Raw genomic sequence first — 23829 nt, 5'->3', positions numbered from 1 at the left:
TACCAGCTGTTACAGAAATTAATTTAGGATTCAATTTAAACGTTATAGGGGATGTAATTGCCCGTGTTAGTACGGTTAAATGTTTAATGATTTCAAAATAAAATTGTTGTAAAGATGGTCTTGAGCTTAATAAATGAAAACCGGTGGCACTACAACTATTTAAAGTGTGATCAGATTTCGGTATCTGTTTCATGATTATTTGTCATGATGACTTTTTGGGTCTAAGGGAAGCCGGTTTCGTCACGATGTTTCCGTTCATATTAACGTTAATATTAACATATAACCCAGATAGAAAAGATCATCATCGTTCATTTGTGCACAGTTGGGGACCGAACCGACCTCAGAGATAGGAGTTTCACGGTAAAGCCACTAGGCCAGCACTACTCCTAAATGATAAATAGCTACTACTTATATATATATATATATATATATATATATTAATTGTTACTCAATTAACCTTTGGATTAGCTCTTTTTAGCTTTTTATGATTTTGTATATTATGGTATCGAAGTGTAAATAAATAAATAAATGTATTAAATAAAAATACGTAAAACAAACTCAGAAAATACAATGATAACAGGTTTTGAAAGCCCACTCTAAATTCAAAATTTACTGTAGAAGGGACGTTTCTTAATGGAATATATCAACTTTCACGATGACTTTTATCAGATCTCACCTGTCGTTCATCAAAAACAGGTTGTAACACCTGCATTAATAACTTGCCTTGTAGTATTTAAAAAGGTTTTATGCTATTGTTAATGCCGGCTGGAAAGATACACATTCAACATAATAAACGCGTTCCATTTTCAAAAGAAAATTGGAACGAAGATTAAAATGCAATTCTGCATTGTTGATATTAAAGTTATCTTTCTATGTAGGTCGTTGTCGTTTGAAGTTTTTTTTGGGCGAGAAAAATGGGCGTAGTCAGTTATTGTTTCGACACAGTTTTATTAGACACTGGTGTGGCCGGTATGTGATGTCATCTATTCCGACGCCAAATGGTCAATTGTCGCAGCGCAGTGAGGCGTTTGGACATTGCGTAACTGTTCCAATACTGAGCCGACAGACATTAGAATAATACTGAAACAATCCTAATTAAGTATTATTCTCAAATTCAAACATTGCTTAATAAAGTTTTAGTAGTGTAATTTCCTGTTTCAGATAGGTTCTTAAATATTACGGACTTTTTATTTCAAACGAGGAACTTTTTCTTTCTGGCTGTCAATAGCCCTGGGCGGTATCACTTCACATCGGGTGAGCAACCTGCCCTTTTACTGTTCAGAAACTTCTAAGCGTTCTAGCCTTACCAAGTTTATAGTAGTAACTGAGCGGGCGCCACCTTTTATTTGTACTCAGGATCATTACGAAATACAAATTCACCAGCTTGTACAACTGAGCAACGAAGTCGGTGCAATGAAAACTATTTCGGTCAGCAGACATTTGGCGTAGCCCGTTATCTGACTAACTGTATTAAAATAATATTAATAGAGCGTGATACGAATTTCGAGTTATTCCAAACCGTGTAACATTTATCCCTGGATATTACACGACATTACGAGCGGTCGGAGGAGAGAGGAGCGGTCGGAGAGTTAGGAGCGGTCTAAATGTCTTTTTATGCTATCCGAGTTTGGCCCTAAAGATTTTATGTTTGATATTCACGAAATTTGCTACAGCTAGAAACGGTTACAAGTTCTTCTGATGTGCCGTGACTGTAACAACATCAGTCCAGAGATATTATCTGTCGCATGTCAAGAATTATATATCGTAACTTGAAAGATATTTCTTATTTTATTGAGTCATGATTACGAACCTCCTCCTTACTACGCCAGCCACAAATTTATGAAAAAGTTGTGGTCGTAAGTATTACAACAGTTGTCACACGAATAAATTTTGTCGACGATAGCTAAACCAATATTAACAAACTATATTAACGTATCACTATACACATTTCTATATTAAATGATTGATGACATACACCAATTGACTTTTATTATATACTGTAGCTATCCTATTAACATTGTTTGGGGTGTAATCAGGTCAGTTGAAGCAAGGAATTTTATTGCTATCAATATGTTGAAATTAGGGCAGGAATTTAAGTCAAAAATGTTATATGAAAGACCATATCTTATTCATGAATAGTTGAACCAATTAATATTTACATTTGAAGTAAAATATAATCACGTAATACTTAATATGATACATAGTAAACTAGGTATGATATAAATATGTTGGGATCTTTCATTGATCCTAAATTGATTCTGATTTCCGTAATATGGACTGGAAAATTAAAATAAATAATGGGCGCTACAACCTTTTTAGGCTTGGAACTCAGATTTCTGTATCGGTTTTATGATTATTTGTCAATCCAATAGGCAAGTAGGTGACCAGCCTCCTGTGCATGGCACACGCAGTCGATTTTTTGAGTCTAAGGCAAGCCGGCTTCCTCACTATGTTTTCCTTCACCGTTCGAGCGAATGTAAAATGCGCATATAGAAAAAAAGTAAATTGGTGCACAGCCGGGGATCTAACCTACCGATCTCAGGGATGAGAGCCGCACGCTTGTACCACTAGATCAACACTACAAACAAATCATTGCAAAAAATAAATACTATGTTAATTACAGACCTATCAATAATAAGTTAAACTACAGCTTTTAGAACGATGTATTCAAACTCATTACAAGGTTTTGTTGACTTAGATACAAAAGTTCCTTCGACCTTATCATTTAATTAATATGAAAAATTTATTACGCCATCAATGCTTAATGCGGGTTAATCAAGTTAGATATACTAATCTAATTTATACCTTCACTATAAGCAAGTTGCAGGTCAAAGGGTTACGTGGTCACGCGATTGTGTCGGTATTTTGAAACTAATTGCTTACATGCGAGTTAAACGTCACTGAGTTGCGATATACATCTTATACTTTAAACATCTAAACTAAAAATTATCGAGTAGACGAAATAATTGTATATCTACATATTACAATTTTGATTTTTATATCTCTTTTGATCATCCTTCAGTGATGTGATCAGCCTTCGACATTGGTTTAAGACACGCGCGATTTCGGTACGTTTTCCTTCTCCTACAACCTCAGATACCTATAACAGGTCACTCACAACATACACTTAACAACAGTACCCCAGTGTCTGAACTGAGACTCCAGGTTATATTGGACGTCAAGCATTTGTTAAATTGAAATCATTAATTGCTTTGAATTTATAACAATTAGGAAACTTGTTTTGTAACAATTTAAATTAAAAAGGACCAGTCCATCTAACAGCTGCAAAGATGCAAGAACGAGGAAAGTGTGTAACATTGTTGTTTAGGTTATAACCTCATTCAAAACACAAACGCAAATTAGAGTCAAAAAATAGTACTCCGGTGGAATGGGAGAGCGACCCCGGAGCAGTATCTGAGCTGTATGTAATAGCAGGCAAACGGGCAAGAGGCTCATCTGATTTAAAGCGATACCGCCGCCCATGGACACTCACATTGCCAGAAGGCTCGCAAGTACGTTGCCGGCCTTTCAAGAATTGGTGCGCTCTTTTCTTGAAGGACCCTAAGTCGAATTGGTTCGGAAATACTTCAGTGGGCAACTGGTTCCACATAGTGGTGGTGCGCGGCAAAAACTGCCTTAGAAAACGCTCAGTTGTGGAACGACGGACGTCGAGGTGATACGGATGGTATTTTGCCTTGACGTCCGATAATGAAACTCAGCTGCGGGTATTAGACCGAACAACTCTTCTGAACACTCCCAATGCTTCAGTATAGACTTTATATCCCTATTCCTTAAACTCGAACCCTATCAAATATCACTAAAAATGGTTCGAAAATTAAAATCGTCTATCCTGTAATGCGTCATAGCACTTAACGTATGCGCTGTGCAATTAGAAAAAAGGTTCCGTGATCAAGAGGTCACGCGGATCTGGCCCCTTCCGGGACTAATTGTCTGCAGCCCTCGAGACACAAGCATCATTAAACAAGAAGAGGGGTTAAAAGGAAAACTAGTAATGTTTACACACTCCAAACTTCCTTTGTTCCGTATTTGGCTGAGCGATTAAAAACTTTTTGCGGAGTACAAGTGTTAAGGTTATATAAAATTTACATAGTACGTTCAACGGTATAAAATATTTTACACAATAAATAAAAGTAGGCTTTACTCGCATTTATTGCAGGCGCTGGCGTGGCTGGCTGGCAGCCATTTTGCATAACTGCCAAATATTAGCTTGGTAAGTTCGAAATACCGGGCGCGATGGGAACAGATTTTTCTACATTTGCATTTTATGAAGTCTTTCCTACATTTTCAGAACATCCATTACAAATATAATTCAATAAATATTAAAACCGATTCGTTTAACGTGTTTGATATTTCGGAAATAAAAACTACCGCAACGACATTAAGGAAATGCACTGTTCTGTTTATATATAAAAAGGTTACAATAGTACACAGTATTTAATTTTTTATAGAACAGGGCGCAACTCGGCAAGAGGTTCACCTGATGTGAAGTGATACCGCCGCCCATGGACACTCTCAATGCCAGAGGGCTCGCGAGTACATAGTCAGCCTTTTAAGAATTGGTACGCTCTTTTCTTGAAGGATCCTAAGTCGAATTGGTTCGGAAATACTTCAGTGGGCAGCTGGTTCCACATAGTGGTGGTGCGCCGCAAAAGCTGCCTTAATAAACGCTCCATTGTAGAACGACGGATTTCGAAGTGATATGGGTGGAAAGTCCTAGCTAATAGAGCCAGCCAAGCTCCTTTTAGAAGCTCTGAAGTTTCTCAGGCACTTCGCAGGTTTCATGGAGCGATGTCAATACTCCAAGGATGTCTGCTCGTTGGGAAGCCACAGCCACGCATTCCAGGACTTAGTAACTAACTAACTGATCTAACTGAGCTGAAACAACCTCTGCACAAAAGATTGTCAGTCGCGCCAAGAACAAAGAAATGTTTATTAAGGTGACAGTGGTCCGTAATTGTCAATATTATTTTGAGAATTATACTATTCAGGCCAGGAAGTCGCTTTGCCAACAAAAAAAACATAACAAAGTAAATTCCCGTAAGCCTCATTAGACAGAAACATTTCTTCCACTTTCCACTATTCATTCATATTCACCAATTGCCCAACAAGCATCCCAATTCCAGCTTAAATTTGAAAATATTTCGAGTCGCTCTTCGTTTGAAATCCATTGACTCCATCCGCCGATATGTGATACGTAGATCAGAAATGAACAGTTTCTATAAAATAGAGCACTCGTTTAGATGGCGGTATTGAATAGCGAAACCAAGTGGTCGGTCGAAGTTTGGTTTGATTAGATTCAGATTTTTAATTCCAGCGTATATGTTAGATTAAAAATTGTAACCCATTATTATTTACTAAAATTAGGACGGCTGATCGCGACGTGTATCTTGTTCGTATATGTTAAGTTTCTTATGTGAAAAAAACGTGTGTGTACTTATGTACACACGTTAGAAGTTATACTTTTTTGGCGTAGATAAAAAATCTTTTCGAAAAATGTATCTTAAGCCTTATTGTGTTTGTAGAAAAAACGACAATAACAATAGAAAAAAATTACTCTCATGATTTTTCCCTAATGCGACAAAAGAAGTATAACTTCAAAAAAAATTTCTACGTACTGAAAGAAACGGACATTTATTATTTGAAAATGTTGACTATGCTAACTACAGGGTGTCGGGTGTCGTTTTTTTTGTGACGGTGTGCGCGCGCATCGTAAAAATGTATTCTTATAACTTTTCCCTAACGCGCCAAAAGAAGGATAACTTCAAATTATACTTTTTTATTTTATTTTATTACTCATCCACAACTTTCGTACTAACTGATCTGAAATTATCGTAATTCATGTGCCTTTTTTATTATTGTCCCTTTTACTGTTAGCATATGTTTTGCTTTGTTCCATTAGTTTTGTCTAAGTAATTTTAAGTCTTGTGTAGTTTTATTTTTTGCCTCCATTTTATTATATTATTTAAATTGTACTGTATATCTGCTACGAAGAAATAGATACAGAATGAGTATTGCTTATTAAAACAGAAAAGTTACAGAGATTCATAACATTGAGTGTATGAAGAAGTATCGTGCATACTTCGTAATTAATGATATAAACATTATTCTTTTCAAGTCGCTAATGAAGCTGTGCGAATGTAACTTAATTAGACATCTACATATATTCATTAACAAGAACAGTGGCGCTGCATGCAGGTCTGGGCGTACATATATGCTTCAGGACTACTTTCTTCTTCTAATAGGCAAGTAGGTGGTCAGCCTTCTTCTGAAACACGATAAAAGGTTCTTTGGAAAGTTCCTTCGCCTGACGAGCGAGTGTTACATGCGTATATAGACAAAAAGTCCATTGGTCCCATCAGCATGAGCTCAGGTAAGATAATATTAAATATAAATTCCACATGGATTTCTTGAAAAAAAAAAATATAGTTATCACTATTAAGATCCATTTAAAACTCGACAACGTCTGAGTGCAGAGGAGGCTGAGGAGGTCTTAAGAATTATTATCTTATACAAATCTGTCTCTGTTATCTTTAAAAGCTTTAATGTAGAATTTCCCTATCTCTATAATTATAGGAGATACATTTTATTTTTTATTTCGTATAAGCATACATCGCTGTACTATTTAAATAAATAAAAAAATGGTTTCACTACACAGTTCACTTTATAAAAAAGTAATATTTGTTTGCATGGAAAGGCTTCAAAACTACATGACCTATTTGAAAAAGTATTTCACCATTAGAATCCTTTATCCCTGATGAACATAGGCTATTATATATAGAATACTTATTATAAAATGTTAAAGAATATACTGTGTTGTTATTCCATATCTATTGTGTTCTGTTGAGTCAATATACAGCCCTGTTAAACGACGCAAGTTATAACTAAACGATATAAGTTGTTGAAACTAATTGGTTCCTTTAGTATAACGAAGCCTTAATTTAATGTCAACAATATGGTAAGGAAATTCAGACAACAATATTTGCCTAAAAATTAATGAAACGAAGTTTTTAAGAAACTTTACCAAAGTCGAGTGCTTTCTCGAGAGTAAAAATGTTAAAAGTTTATTTGTCCAAGCATAATGTTGGCCTAGTGTCTTCAGCGTGCGACTCTCAACCCTGAGGTCGTAGGTTAGATCCCCGGCTGTACACCAATTGATTGTGTTTCTATGTGCGCATTTAACATTCGCTCGAACGGTGAGGAAACCGGCTTGCTTTAGATCCAAAAGTCGACGGCGTGACAGACACAGAAAACTGATAGTGAAACTAGGTGATCAGTTACTTATTAGATTAACAAATTGTCATGTAACAGACCTAAAAAAAGGTTGTAGCGCCATTGATTTATTTTTATTTCTATAATGATCTTAATGGAAGACGACTGATGGACAGTTTTATAAAAATACTCATAGGTCTCTTTTCATCACAACGTCAACACAATTTGACAGAAAGAGCCAATACCAATTAAGAGAACGCGACTGATAGTTTTTATAAAGGTCAGTTTAATTAGGATACTTCGAATACCACGTCTCAGTACTTGTGTTAACTTCTCACAACCACAACACGAACCCTAACAAACGCACCTGTTCAAGAATAAAATAGAATATTAAACCGGGAACAATCAATATAGCGGCCGCGGGAAGCCCGGAGATCTCTACTATTGATTTCATGCTTCGTCAGATCGACACGATGAGAATTGGCCAAAGATTCGATTTATTTTTACCACTTTCGACGGATTGAGTAGTTTCGTTTCTAGGGAGATTGCCATTTAAAAGGGGAGGTACTCAATTCGTTAAGTAATCAAAGCGGATGGCGCTTTGATAACATTGGGTTACACCTCGCGTATAAAAAATCAGCTCGACTTGCCAAAAATATAAAAGGTATTATTTAAATTATCAAAACTTTATGTCATTAAACTATAAAATCCAATCTCATACCTCGACGCGCAAGATGCAGAAAAAAAAGGAAGGGAAAATTTTCTTGTCATTATAAAAATTATGACACGAAACGTATAAATCATATATCGTAATCGTGATCGAGATTCTTATAACAAAGCTAGTTTGTGCGAACAAAATCTATTTCAATCTGACATAATGGAAAAGAGTAATGATGTCACTGTTCGAATGAAATGCTACATTGGTAGCTTTATTAGCTTGTTGATTTAGTACGCGTATACGTTGCGTAGTGAGAATAGAACGTGTATTGTTCAAAGTTGGAACGAAAATTTTTATGATTAAACGCGTATTTTTATTAAGTAAAATAAACTTGGGCGTGGTCTAAATGTTTTTTGGTTCTACGATTAGGTCCAAATTATAACCCTGTAACGTATGAAACAGGTTCATAATTGTATAGCACCTGGGTTTCGCGAAAACCAAACATTTCTCATACAGAAGCTATTTATATAAACACACACAAACGTCGCTATAACCTATTAGGACTGGCTCAGATATCTGTATCTGCTATATATTAGATAAGCAGGAAATTAGCCTTCTGTGCCTGACATACACCGGTTTCCTCACGATATTTGTTAAATGCGCACACGCACGCATGCGCACAGTACGTCTATTGGTGCACAGCCGGGTATTGAACCTACGAACCCCCAAGAAATTACATTCGTGAAAAATGTCATGGCTCGTAAAGAAAATCTTGAAACTACATTAAGTATATACTATATATAATATGTATTTTTGCACTTCTTGCCTACCTTATGTAATTTAATAATAAAAAAAACTTTACTCAGTGGTTGCCTGAAGATCGCTCGAAAGCGACAAGGCCGCCAGTTGCCCTACTTTTCATTTAATTATGTTCAATTCTTATATTGTAATGTAACGAAGTGTTAATAAATAAATAAGTTAGAGTCGCATTCTGGAAGGGATTTTAGTAAAGTTTTAAATCATACCCATTTCAAAGTTTCCCCTTACAAACAGACAGTGAGGGAACATAATCCCAACTTGAACTCACCTCCACCGCCCCACGGAGAATTTTATTAGACGCCACTTGGTTTTACGAGTTCGGAAAAAACTGCCAACTTCAAATTGCAAACGCAAGTAGTTTTATCCAAGTGGCTTATAATATTGGCTCAATGGGCGAACCGTTTTGAGTTTATTTTTATCTCCGGCTTAATGACTAGCCCTCTCGAGAGTAACGGAATGCATCTTCTGTTATAGTTATAGACTTGCGTTATCATAAAGTTGGATAATGTGAGTAAGACAAATAATGGACACGACAGATGTAATATGCATTCATTACAGATTTAAAGAAAACACTTTTCAACGGATTGAAGTAATGTATAATTATTTTACATAATTTAAAAAAATCCGACGTTTCGCGTGCTTTACAGCGTGCGTGGTCACGATGACTGAAGACAAAAGGTGTTGAATGTCAAAAAGAGCTACAGCTGTAGAGAAAGTTATATTATCTGTATTTATTCCCCGGAGTTGATATAGACTAAAAGATGACGGGTTTTTTGCAGAAAAATAGTAATGATAAAATGAATATTTTTTTTTGTAAAATAATTAAAAGTATAACTTCAATCCGTTGAAAAGGTGTTTTCTTTAAATGTGTAAAAGTTATTTTAATAATAGACAATACTATTTATTACAGATTATTTTTAAATATTTTTGGGATTACTCTGACGTAAAATGAAAGTTTATATTTATTTCTTACTATTAGTATACGATCAGTGCAATGTTGGCCTAGTGGCTTCAGGGTGCGAATCTCAGGAAATCGTGGGTTCGATCCCGATGCACCAATAGACTTTCTATGTGCGCATTTAACATTCGCTCGAACCATGAAGGAAAACATCGTGAGGGAACCCGCTTGCCTTAGGCCCAAAACAGTAGACGAACTGTGTCAGGCACAGGAGGCTGATCACATACTTGCCTATTAGATTGACAAATGATCATGATACAGAAATCTGAGGCACATAAATAAAAATGTTGTAGCGCCACTGATTTCTTTATTTTTATTACTAAATACGACTATGTTTGAAAGCAGAAGGCTTCGACGTTCCAGATTTGAAAATGCCTGAACCGCACCCGTTTACTGACCACTACGACCGGGTGAGTGCAACGAACGACAATGCATTCAATTAAATCCTCTTTTCATTTACTACTAAAACGAAACGTTCATCTGATTCCATTTTCAAAATTTTTCAGTAGAACAAAATCTAAAGCGTTAGTTATAGAACTCGTCGTATTGATATTAAAACGATGTCGACATAATGTAATCAACGAATAGAGATTATGTTATATGAAATGCGACACCTTTGGTAACATACCTATTTGATTACATCCGGTCGCAAATCATTGGTGGCTCAATTTATACACGTAAGAGAATCGCTATTGGTCTTACGAGATTCAATTTTGTATTGTCATCTTCAATTACCAATAATTCAGAATAAATTTTGTAATGAAATAAAAAAATACCTTGTACGAAGATTAGTTTAAATTACGATAGCAATTAAGGCTTACGATCTTGGCATCTTCTGTACAGCCGCCAACCATGTTAGACCGTTACTATAAATGGGAACCTTTTTGGATACTTTATATGTAAAATGTTTCTATATTGGTTGAATTATAAATTTAAAACAAATTAAGTAAATATATACATAACATTATTAGAGAAACTACATTAGTATTGATAATCTATATAAGGTTATTTGTCGAAGCTAATGGTATAAATTTCTAGGAAATAAATTCAAGTTGTAAGCGAATTCCGCGGGTACATACATAATAGGTATCGAATTTATAATGATTTATTAATGCCTGTTAATTACAACTATAGTAATTGTATAAATAAAGTACCGATGAAAGTGTTGCGTGTTGGATTATCAATAATGGATGAGCTAATTGGTTACAGTGACTTATTTTCGTATACTGTTTCTTGTATCGGTGTCTAAAAATGAATATTCCGTGAGCTTAACTAAAGATAAAGACGAAAAATCGACAAAAGTAAATCCGGAAGTAATTGAATAATAATAACAGTTTTATTACACACCAGTTTAAATTTTTTCAAACCATATAGTGCATAATAACTTTCCGGAGATGGCAAAATCAACCCCAGCCAGTGATTCCCTCTCAATTTATGAGAAACTGGGACCCTCTTACGCGAAATTTATTTGGGGTGCGTAAATGTGAATCAATAGCCAACCTCATAATATTTAACCCTTGTAATAATTCCATTATTATAAAGCGTAATTTGACCGCATTTAATGAAAACAATACCGGAAGTTCTGCCGAATATTGGAGGTATTTATTTACAATCTAGTCATTCAAATATAAACATACCGTTCCACAGATTGGATAAGCCTTGATTAAATATTTCCAACGGCACAGATAACACAAAATTCCAGTCACAAATTGTCACTACACTGATATTAGCGCGGGCAAAATGACGGAGCGTCGACCGCTGTTAACCACGCACGGAAGGCGACTGCACTCGGCAGTCAGCACACCGCCCCCCGCGCTCCTTACGCACTTATTATCCCCTGGTACCCTGGGGGCCTTGACATCAGCTGAGTATAGGAACGAACAGCCAACATGGTAATTAAGTAATGAAGAATGAAGATTTGCTTGCTAACTTGAGGATACAGGGTAAAACGAACTTGGAAAACTTTATAAAAACTAACAAGAAAGTTAAGTAGATAATTGAGACAAGGCTCTCGTCCACATTTTATTAAAGAAAGCTGCATTTTTATTTAAGCATAGAATTTTAGAAGTGTTAGCGAGTGTTATCTTCTTACAAGCTGTATAAACTTTTAGAAAAATTACGGTACCTTACTTTTTATTTAGGAATTAAAAATATAAACTTAATTACTTAGCCAGATCGTAGACATGGGGCGAAATTGAAGGTACTAAATTATTGATAATTTAAAATATAAATTAAAACTGATAAGCTTTAGTAATTCAAAATATAAACTAAAACTTGTCAGTTTTAGACTTTTAGCCATAATTGGATTTATGGGTCTGTTTGGTATCTACAGGTGGAACGAGTCGCTACTTTTTATATAACAAGAAAGAGAGCGTCCAAAAATATTAACACAAGGAATGATGATTTATGAGACATCAGTATCTCAAAAGAAATTCTTGAAAAGGAAGCGGCCATTAGAAACAGTCACGCAATTAAACTCGTCCAGCCAAAGAAATGCCGCTATGCATCAAAGTGTGAACGATTGCAATAGCGTGCACATCGCTTTGAAATCCTATAATATAATTAGCTGATGCTATCAAACATAGCAAATTATGTGTGTAATAAATACTACATTGAGAGTAAATTAAAAAAAAATCACATTGTTATCGCATCACAATGTAACACAGAATATCTTGTGACAAAATCATTAAAATGCATATCAAACAAATCATATATTTGGCTTCCTTTATATGTGAATGATAAGATTACCATCAATTCATTGTTTTTAGTTTCACAACTGTAATGAGCTGGCGAACATTATGTCTCCCGTGGGTGAGAAAAGGTGCGTAATATATTGTACTCAGTGATTACATAAAGTAACATCACAGTGACAGTGTAATATCACCGAGACGGAGCTTTTCATTATCAACTTTGAAATGTAGGTCAGGTAGAGCAAACAAGATTCAAGGCTTGACGAAATTGTGTACGAGGAAAAAAATATTTCATTGCGTAAAGGTAGAGATATTATTTACGTTGACTTGACTTGAATATTTTTATTTCATGTTTTGTATGCTCTGTGTCATTATTTCATGAAATTATTTACTAGCCATATAAACTTAAGTAAGAATTTGTAGGTTGCATATATTTGGTTCCAAATATCGGTTCCAAGTAATTTTGAGGCTGACTAGTATTTGATTTGTTTAGGCACACAAGGGAAACACTGTATTAGTATAATCAGAAATGTGATAGCAATGTGGCAATAAAGAATAGGTTTTAGAGCAAGCTGTGCGACACGTTTTGTTAGTTGCATTTTGTGGTCGCCATGTCAACTGAAATTACATAGCATTGTTTTCTTAATACGTAACACAATAGTGTTCGGTGAACGATCATGACGGAGTACATCGGTTGCTGGCTATTAATACAACGCGCAAATCGAAACAAATACGTTTAATGAAATCAAATGAACTAACATGAGACGCGTTTCGACTTCCTGCCCAAAATAGTAGCAGACACATAGTAGGTGTAATTTTTGATTGCATAGGATAGTTACAGTACACATCAGTCACATTTTGGACAAATGCTATTCTAGATATTTAAAGGTAAAAAAAATTCATCAATCATACGATTCACGTTTACATTTTCTCGTCAAAGGGGATTTAAATCGAATATTAATAAAAAAACTGCGTTTCGCGTTCACAGTACAAAAATATAACGCGTGCAATTCCTGTGTTATATGGGGAACGCCCGTGTTAAACGAGGGACTCGCCTAATATCAAAAGCTTTATAAGAGTACCGTGTTATAAGGGGGTATTGTACTCCTATTAATTGGCATGAACAGACACTTTATACAAGTAAAAAAATCAAAAACCGTGTACTATACTGACAATTTTTAAATTGACTTAAAAAAATCTCCAATTTCCAATTCGGTATTCTAATCCAAGCTATGAACTCATAGGCGGATAATATTACAATTATTTTATGTTAATGCGGAGTCTGTCTCTCGAATCTCTTATAACAAAGAACATCAAATATAGATGAAATATGAATCTAAATTATGTCAAGACATGAATAACACATTTCTATAGAATTATTTGAATTTGCACAAGAATTTATAGAACTGTAATAACAGAGTCATTTATTTAAAATTTTATTACGAATTCTTAGTTTTTTTTAATCAGTTAATATGGAATACTTCGTACATTATTTGCTGTGGAGTTGGTTAGCAGACTAAAACTACTGGCCTACTCAGGAAGTAGAACTAGATAATGCTCCAGTGTCGTGGATGAGTAGCTCTAAGTATGAAGCAACGATGCTGCCGATGAGCTTGCGAGGAGAGGTTCGGAGATGAGGCCTGCTGGTCCGTATCCGCTCCTTCCCTTATCCTTCTCGCAGGTGCGAGCCTGGGTACGCCAAAGATGGACAGAACTCCAACATCAACGTTGGTCACAAGGTGCGGGCTGCAGACAGTCCAAAATGGCTCTGCCAGCAGTCAACCGACAACTTACCAAACAACTTCTAAACTTGAATAGAACAAATCTAAAAACAATGACAGGGACAATTACGGTCCATTGTCTCCTTAATAAACATCTTTATGTCCTAGGCGCGACAGACAGCCCTCTATGCAGAGGCTGTTTCAGCGCAGAGGAATCAGTCACCCACGTAGTCCTGGAATGCGAGGCTGTGACTAAACAACGTGTAGAAATCCTCGGAACAGTGAGGTCGCTCCGTAAAGCCTGCGAAGTGCCCAGGAGGCTTCTGTGCTTTTGGAAGGAGTTAGGCTGGCTTAGTTAGTCAGGACTTTACGCACAATAGACCTATAGAGAGAACCACATTATTATTGTGGAAACAGAGTCCACACATACAATACAATACAAGGCTGAAGGAAGCCTTTACACGTGAAGGGGTTCCGATCAACGGTACTGAAGGTAGCTAAGATATAAAATACATTGGATAACAAGATAAATAAAATAATATATAAAATGTAAAAAATCTAAACTAAATATTTTTTTTTTGTCATTATTGGAAATTAAACGCGCTTTATTATTATTATTACCTTAAAATCCTATATTACTTGAATTTGTCTATAAAGAGAAGTGTGTCAGTGAAACAAACACGAAGAGAATAAACCGCAGAAAGGTGATGGGACAGCAATGGTCATAAGAAAAAATAAATATATTTGCAAGAATATGGTACGAAAATGTTATGGTGGTACAATCTTAAGTTCGCATATTCGGTCACACCTTACAAATTTGTCTTAATAGGAATTTTACAAAGAAGTAAGATACATCAGTCATATCATTATAGTAAATTCTTATATTATTTGTAGTGATAAAATATCACATTATTAAAATATATTATTATTTATTACGTTATCAAATTAATATGAATTATGATGTTTCACGCAAATAATCATTAATAGAATAATACCAAGGCTAAATATAATCAAAAGAGACAGAGCTCAAGGACAAAGAAAACAGGCTTCAATTGTCGAATGTCTAAACACATTAGCGATACACATGATCTAGATTGGCGTAATTTTCAAAGTTGCCCGTAATCTATTGTTTGAAGTGAAACTTCTTTAGGCGCATGAGGGTATTTTTTTACGGAAACGTTACGAAAAATTTTGTCGAAGAAAAGGGAGAGAGCGATTGAGACCAATTGAGAGAGAGTGAGAAAGGGTGATCGAGAAAAAATACACTCTAGTGATTCATCTATTCGTATAGTAGTTAGTTACATGGGGGTAATGGGGCAGAACGGAGTTAACATCTTTCCGGCCCCAACTGTCAACCTCACCTGCACGCGCGGACAACACATCATCCGCGGCGGTATTCCTATACCGTGGTCCCCCTGCTAGATAATAGACGAGGCAATGGCGACCGAGCAGTGGCGGTATAACCACATTCCTGACCAGAGGTCAGAAGAGGCTACAGCGGCCTTAGGGTTCAAATAGCCCCTAAAAGAACTGGCGCAGAAGGCAACGGGAAACCACTGCAGCTAATCTCCCGAGAAAATCGTTATGAAAGTAGTCACAAAAGAGTCACGATTGCCATGCGAACCGCTTAGCCAGCGGCGCCGCGCCGCGTCCGGGGCGGTGGGAAATGGACTACCGGCCATGATGGAGTAAGAGACCAGGCTTCACGTGGAAATAATGCTACTTTAAACTCCATAAAGTTGCGAAAAATCCAGAAGATAGGCACGTGGAATGTTCGCGGGTTGCTTAAACCCGGTAAATTTAATATCGTGGAGAGAGAAGCCACCAGATGTGGTTTATCCATTTGCGGTCTAACAGAAACACACTGGAGAGGCAACGGGCATTTCTCTACCGACGCCCATGCCGTCTACTTTTCCAGTAGCGATGACAGTAGCCGTAACGGAGTAGCGATTATTATTCCTAAGCATACGAATAACAGTGTAATGGGGTATGAGGCAGTTAGCGACCGCATTATGTCAATGAAGCTCAAAGCGTCACCTGTAAACATCAATCTAATACAGGTATATGCCCCCACCAGTGAAGCTCTACCCCTCGTACTGGAGAGTTTCTACCAAGATTTACAAGCAACAATTGCTAAAATCCCCAATAGAGGGTTACTTATAATAATGGGTGATTTCAACTCAAAGATTGGCGCAAACTCTGCCCAGTACAGTAAATGTGTGGGAAATTTCGGACTTGGGGTACGTAACGAAAGAGGTGAAAGATTTATGCAGTTCGCAGACGAAAACAATATGGTGGTGGCGAACAGTCTATTCCAACACCATCCCCGGAGACTGTTCACCTGGACATCACCTGGAGGAGGTACCAAAAACCAGATCGATTACATATTGATAAGATCACGTTGGCGCACCTCTATTCTTAATGCCCACGCACTTCCTGGGGCTGATTGTGGTTCTGATCACGAACTCGTTATCGCAAAGATGAGGTTGAAGCTCAAAGCAGCTCAATCCTTCAAAAAGACAAGACGGATTGATGTAGCAGATATCGAGAAATTCAATACAGCCATTGAGCGGAGTTGGAAGGATTGGACAGTTATGAACCACAACGAAGCTACATCAGACACTCATCCAAAATGCAGTCACGGAGTCCAGTCCGAGATCAGAAACGCGCAAACGTCAACACTGGATGACGGAGAGTACCCTTGCCCTTATAGAAGAGAGGCGCCTTAAGAAAGCCGCAGGAGCAGACATAAGAGAGCTGAATCAACTGTCTGCTAACATCCAAGCCTGCTGCAGGCGAGACCATAATTCCCACCTTCATAGCATTTGTGACGAACTTGAAAAACATGCTATGATGCACGAATCTAGAGATCTTTACCACAAAATTCGTCTTATTACAAAATCTCTACCTGCTAAAACCTGGGCTATCGAGAACGACAGAAATGAAGTGGTAACAGAACTCGACAAAATCTCGGAAACGTGGAGGAGCTATTGCCAGTCATTGTTCCTGGATCCGCAGTCGCGGCAGTCTATAGACACAGAACCAGAGCCAGATAATTTGGAACCAGACATCCTTCTGTCCGAAGTAAGAGCTGCCATAAAACATCTGAAAAGTAAAAAAGCAACTGGTAGAGATGCAATTCCTATAGAGACAATTAAAGCCTTAGGAGAACGTGGCGACCAGATGTTTCATCTCATCTGTAATAAGGTGGGGCAGACAGGAATTTGGCCTTCGGAATGGACACACACCATATTTGCACCCCTGCACAAGAAAGGCTCAACGAAGAAATGTAACAATTACCGCCTCATTGCTCTGATATCACACGCTAGCAAAATATTGTTACATATTCTCAACGAGCGCCTGAAAGCATACCTTTATAAAGAGATCGCTCCAGAACAGGCCGGTTTTGTGAAGGGAAAAGGCACTCGGGAACAAATACTCATATTACAGCAGATCATGGAGAAGTCAAGAGAATTTAATAAGCCCATGTTCATTTGCTTTGTTGATTTCTCCAAAGCTTTCGACTCTGTGAGATGGCCGGTATTGTGGAAGACCCTGCTAGATATGGGCACACCAAAACATCTTGTGCACCTATTAAGACAGCTTTATGAAGAGGGCACAGCTTCGGTTCGCACAGATGATGTCCTATCAGGTGATTTCCATCCAAGTACCGGAGTACGCCAGGGGTGCATAATATCGCCGCTCTTAATCAACGTGTACACCGAACTCATAATGCGCATCACCTTGGAAGACTGGACAGACGGTGTAACAATTGGTGGATACCGGATTGCGAACTTTCGTTACGCGGATGACACCACTCTGTTTGCATCCAGTTCGCAACACTTGGAAGAGCTTCTGTCAAGGATGGAACGAGTGAGCCATGAGTTTGGACTTAAGATAAATCGCAGCAAAACCAAGGTAATGATTGTTGACCGTGCCAGAAATAATTCGCCTCAAGTGACTCAAATCGCGAAATGCAACGTAGTCCAATCTTATATTTATCTTGGGGCTCAGATTTCAAACAATGGTGGATGCATCGATGAGGTCAAACGACGTATGGGCATCACAAGAACGGCTATGGACAAGATGCAAAAGATATAGAGAAATAAGACCATAACAAAAGCCACGAAGATCAGGCTCGTGAAGACTCTTATATTCCCCATATTTCTGTACGCGGCCGAAACGTGGACCTTGCGAGATGTGGAAAGACAGAAAATAGACGCTCTAGAAATGTGGTGCTGGAGGAGAATGCTTGGGGTTTCGTGAACCGAGTTTCGTACAAATGTCTCGATACTTCAAGAACTCGGTATTAAGCAGCGTTTATTTTCAATAGTACAATCTCGCATCCTTACATTCTTCGGACACGTATCTCGGCGTGGTATTCAGTCCATAGAACGCCTTGTCGTCCAGGGGAAGATAGAAGGCACTAGACCGCGCGGAAGGTCACCTACGCGTTGGACTGACCAGATCAAGTCTGCCGTAGGAGGTACACTCAATGAGTGTAGCAGGATGACCACTAATAGGCAACGATGGCGAAACGTCGAGAAGCGCATCACATCTGCTCCTTTGATTACCACTACTAAATAGCGATCACGACCGCTCTGTCAAGAGTGTACCGGATAAGAAGAAGAAGAAGTTAGTTACATATTAGAATTTTAGATAGCAATTCTGTCGCATAACGTCTTCTGCAGTAAACTCAGACTTTTTATATATTGTTATGAGCTAGGGGATCGGATAGAAAATGCCGTGGATTTATTCAAGGGTTTATTCCTTGGTAATCAATGAAGAATATATGAGCACAAATTAATTGCAAAGATGCACTTATAACACACAAAAACAATCCCTTATTACTTAACTTATGCACACTTCACACAGTACTTTATCACATGTAATCACTTTATCGCTTCGGTATTTCTCTCTTGTTATCGCATTCCAAAGTAAAGGTTGACTAGTCGCGTTTCGGCTCGCTTATATATCCCTGGGAATAATTCTAAACAATATTCGAGAACTCTCTAGGCGGGCTTGCTACTGAATAGCGATTGCACAATTCTAGAACGCCCGCACTCTTTGTCTCTTTCGCTTAGTGCTCAGTCTAGTTTCGAGAAAGTTCTGATCTTCTCTCTCTCTCTCTCTCTCTCGTATCATTTCGTCCTTGTTTTACACCTAGATAGTTCGGTCTAGAATATTCCTTCATCAAAGGGTATAACTAGGCCAGAAAACGGGTCTCCTGAAAACTGCACCACTCTACTACACATGTTCTGAAACTGACTGAAAAAAGGTTTCAGCTTCCTGAAAACTAGGGTAACATGGAAATTACAATTTTCTAATATGACCCTCTCCTGAAACGGTCAGAAATCATATTACAGCCTGCTGAAAAGTTCTCTAACTAGTGGAAAAATCTAGAAACATTGCAGTCGACCCGTCTTCGTAGCAATATTTATATTATCATTAGCACGTATACATTGTGTAAACAGTGTGAATATAGATATACAAATACATGGAGTGATCATATACTGGTACATGATCATCTATTGGAGATTTTACCTGAGTAATAATTAATTTACAAAGAAGTTTTACTTCAGACATGTGTACTTTGTACGCCCGCACTTTTTTAAAAATATTCTTAACACGCTTCGACTAGACATCGCTTTTTTAATTTTAAAATTTATGGATTTTTAAAAAATGAAAACCCTTACTTGTAGTACTTACTTATCTACAGAAAGTTTTAATTAGCAAGAGAATTAGTTCGAGTTTGTAGAAATACTAAGAAATTCTCGCTTTGGAAGTTTTTTAATCATGTCAAAATTAGACAAGTTTTAAGAGAGGGCAACACAGTTCAAACAACTGTTTAATGCACTATAAATATTTAAGACATTTTTAGATAGAACTTTAAAATTCTCAATCATATACATTTAATAGCACAACAAATTCCCAGTCATGATATAAAACATTCATATATTGTATAAACATTAGTTTATTTTATTTTCTGGAGAAATCATAAGCCTGATTGTTGGTTTACGAAATGTCAGGGGACTGAGAATCTAAAACCAAAGACGTGATGTCATTACGTATTATGTCGCGAACAGAACACTAGGCCAACAGACCTAGTAGCTTCAACATCCGACTTTCATTTCTGTGGTAGGTTCGATCCCCGGCTGTACACCAAACTTTCTTTCGATGTGAGAAGGAAATAATTGTGAGGAAAGTGATCAGAAGGCTGATCACCTATTTGCCTATTAGATTGACCAATGATAATGAAAATGATACAAAAATCTGAGATATAGACCCAAAAATGTTGTAGCGGCACTGATTTATTTTACTTTATTATGTCGCGTCTACGCGGATTCAACTAGAGATGCCGTTGATCAATCACCATCAAACGTAGTTTTAATTTTTTTTATATTAATTTGTAATTATAACCAAAATGAAACTACTTTCTGTATCTGTGATATTTTTTTGTAATATACAAGTATGTGATAAGTTTCACGATGTGTTTCTTCACCAAACGAGCGAGTGTTAACTGCAGACTTAGTTACTCAATTGGTGCACAGTCGGGATTCGGGGATCTTAGGATTGATAGCCACACGATGAACCCACTAGACCAACACTGCTAATGAATTGGAATGCAGCATATATTTATCATTTATTTTAAAGAACTATGGGTTGTGGAAAAGCGCGTTGATATCTGGTTTATTATTTAAATACTATTGCAAAAAAATATATAATACTAGCGTACCTGACAGGCGTTGTCCTGCATGATATTAAACAAAGTGTGATAGTACCGACTGAAGCGCCATCTGCCGGGCTAATTTGTGAAACTAAACCATCCAGGCCACCACCCAAACGGATACAAAATTCATTCAATTCATCGGTCCATCCATTCAGGAGGAGTTCAGTCAGACACACAGGTACAGTAAAATTATATATATAAAGATCTATGAATAGAATATAATAAAAATTAAAAAAAAAGGTGGTTAGAGATGTAGAAGCGTAGGAAACGAGTGGGGAAAGAAAGCCATGGACTGAGATATTTGAAAAAAGCTGAAGGCCTTTTACAGCGAAAGGGTTCCGATCAATGGTACTGAAGAATATTAGAATAAGAAAAAAAATTGTACAGAAAAATTCAATATTTGTAAAGATTGGTAATAAACGAGCTTTATAATCTTATATATATGTAATATACATTTCAAGACATTTCAAGCTTGAATAAAGCTAGAACCGTTCAACCCCATATAACTTCTTGGTCGTAACAAAAAACTAATTTTTCGTGGGGAATATAATATTCGATATTCAAGTTACAAAATAAATTGGAATAGAATCTCCCATTATACAATTTGTGCGCCGCGAGCTAAATCTATTGTATTCTGGGATAAGGAAAAACTTTCTTCTTTTAAGGGAAAACATAATAAGGTATTTCGTATTAAAATATAGGTTCTATTGAATACTTGATGCTGAGTAATATTTTTAATGATCATCTTGTTCTAGCTATAGACAATGGGGCTTAGACGTAGTCAAAAATATTTTATATAAATTCAAAACCAAATGTTTGTATTAACAGAGTATTGCCATTTACCCAAGTAAAATGTAATACTTATAATTAGGTGTGGGTATGCGTACGTATGTGTATATGTGTGTGTGTGACTGTTTACTAAATAAATTATGTAGAACTTTGAAAATAAGAGGTTTTCTAAGTCAATTATTCACTATTAAGCCTTTAGATACCAAAACCCTAACTTGATGGTTTTGTTTCTCGAGGCCACATAGTGGTGGTGCGCGGAAAAAATGCCTGGTATTTTGTATTTTGCCTTAACGTCCGATGATGAAACTCAGTCTGAACAACTCCTCTGAACACTCTCCATGGTAAATGCGGTAGAAGATGCAGAGAGATCCCAGATCTCTTAGCAACGTCAAGGGATCAAGCCGCTAGGGAAGTGACTGGTCGACGACGAATCGCCCTTCCTTGAATGCAGCCAAGCGGAAAAATAAGGTACTGGGGAGTCCAGAGGTGAGAGCAGTATTCAATGTGGGGCCGAATTTGTGCAATATCCAGTTGCAAGCGTCAACCAGAGTAAAGTACCGTCTGGCCTAAAATTGATTCACAGTACAAGTATTATATTTTTTTCGAATCAAATATTTTATTTTTATCCACCAAACGTTTTTGAGCGGTCATCACACAACATTAGGCTTCTATAGAAATCGGATGACAGGAAAAATATCCCATAAAATAATTGGCTTTAAACGTGGACAATATTTGTTTATAGCCATTTAAGGAACGGTAAATTGTATAACAAACATGCCTTCATTATGTAATGCATACTTATTTCAATGTTTTAAAACACATCAATATAATTACATAACCTACTTAGCATACGTGTTTCAACAGTGTAACGTGGTTACATCTGTGATTCTCGACAACCTTCCCTTTGTCACTTAAAAAATAAAATTTGTAAGTAATGGTAAGTGGATTTTTAACAGGAATTCAAATTATAAAAATTAACCTCGTTGCAGCCATTATTAGTTTTCATAATATGCCTACATTTTATCTTTATGTTACAAAATATAAAACACTGCAATATAACTTCACATATTCTTATGGTATACCAAAATGAGATATAAACCAATACAAAAGAAGATATAAAATCTACGAATGAGAGGATGGGCCAAGATCGGGCGTTGAAGGAGGCTTACCGGCCAAGTGTTCGGGGCGTAAGTAGGTGTGCCTAGGTTCAGCTGGATCGAGTGGAAGAGGACCTGCTGCAACTGAAAGCCAGCAATTGAAGGGAGGTAGCACAGGACAGGGACTGCTGGAAGACTCCCATTTTGAGACCAATACTTTTTGGGTAGCAGAGCCGGCGGACTTATTAATCTACACAAAGCAAATCAATGCAATGTAACTACAATGGAATCTCGTATAAATTAAATGGACAATTAATAACTGACTTTAATAACACAACAGTATTGGATCTAGTAATAATATAAAATTAGCAGTGTTGGCTTGGTGGTTGCAGCGTGCGACTCTGATCCCAGGGGTTACTTTAGACTTTCTGTCTATGTGCGCATTTAACATTCGATCGAACCGTGAAGGAAAACATCGTTATGAAACGGTCTCGCGTTAGAGCCAAGAAGTCGACGGCGTGTTTCAGGCACAGAAGGTTTATCACTTAATTGCATATTAGAAATGATTACAGAACAGAAACAGAAATCTGACGGCAAGACCCAAAAAGGATGTAACACCATTGGTATATATAAAAAATACGTATAGAATAAAAATGCTATCTAATAGAACTGACAAGTACTCTGACTTTTCATGGGCGTGATGGCTTTTCGCATCCACCCTACCGCTTGAGGACGGACAGGAGAATGTGAGACTCCACTCACACTATCCCTTAGTGTGGGTGCTCGAAACCCACTCAAACCTACTCGGATACCTCGCATGGCATCTCATGATTTCCGTCTACTTATATACATACAAAGTACTACAAAACAAGCTAATTACGAGATGAACAAAATATTAGATATTTTGTAATATTTTTGTATACCATTAATTAAAAATATATTTTAATAAGCACAAAGTAATCATGCCTCTCTCAAATGAGCATCAATAACAAGCCCTGATGTTACCTCAAAGGCTGATAATACTTTACTTTTTATCCAATTAAATCTAGCTTGGATAAAAAGTGTTTGTAATTAAATACATTTGACGAAGATTGAACTAGTTATTGAAATATTTATAACTAGTGGCGGTACAACCTT

General features: G+C 36.9%; 1 protein-coding gene across 4 annotated transcripts in view; it reads right to left on the bottom strand.

The window, feature by feature from the left end:
• Positions 1 to 23829, bottom strand: part of LOC123712721 (dystroglycan 1) — an 88656-nt gene that overhangs the window by 41780 nt on the left and 23047 nt on the right. For 3 of the 4 annotated variants that reach the window (XM_045665940.1, XM_045665943.1, XM_045665942.1), the window contains exon 1: positions 11303 to 11434. The exons of the other annotated variant lie outside the window; for it this stretch is intronic. The gene's annotated coding sequence lies outside the window, so the exon portion shown is untranslated. Of the gene's footprint in view, positions 1 to 11302; positions 11435 to 23829 lie in introns of those variants that run through there. 4 annotated transcript variants of the gene reach the window in all.

Source organism: Pieris brassicae, chromosome 8 (assembly GCF_905147105.1).
Source record: "Pieris brassicae chromosome 8, ilPieBrab1.1, whole genome shotgun sequence".
Taxonomy (NCBI): Eukaryota; Metazoa; Arthropoda; class Insecta; order Lepidoptera; family Pieridae; genus Pieris; species Pieris brassicae.
The sequence above is the reverse complement of the archived record's forward strand: the minus strand, read 5'-3'. Positions and strand labels throughout refer to the sequence as shown.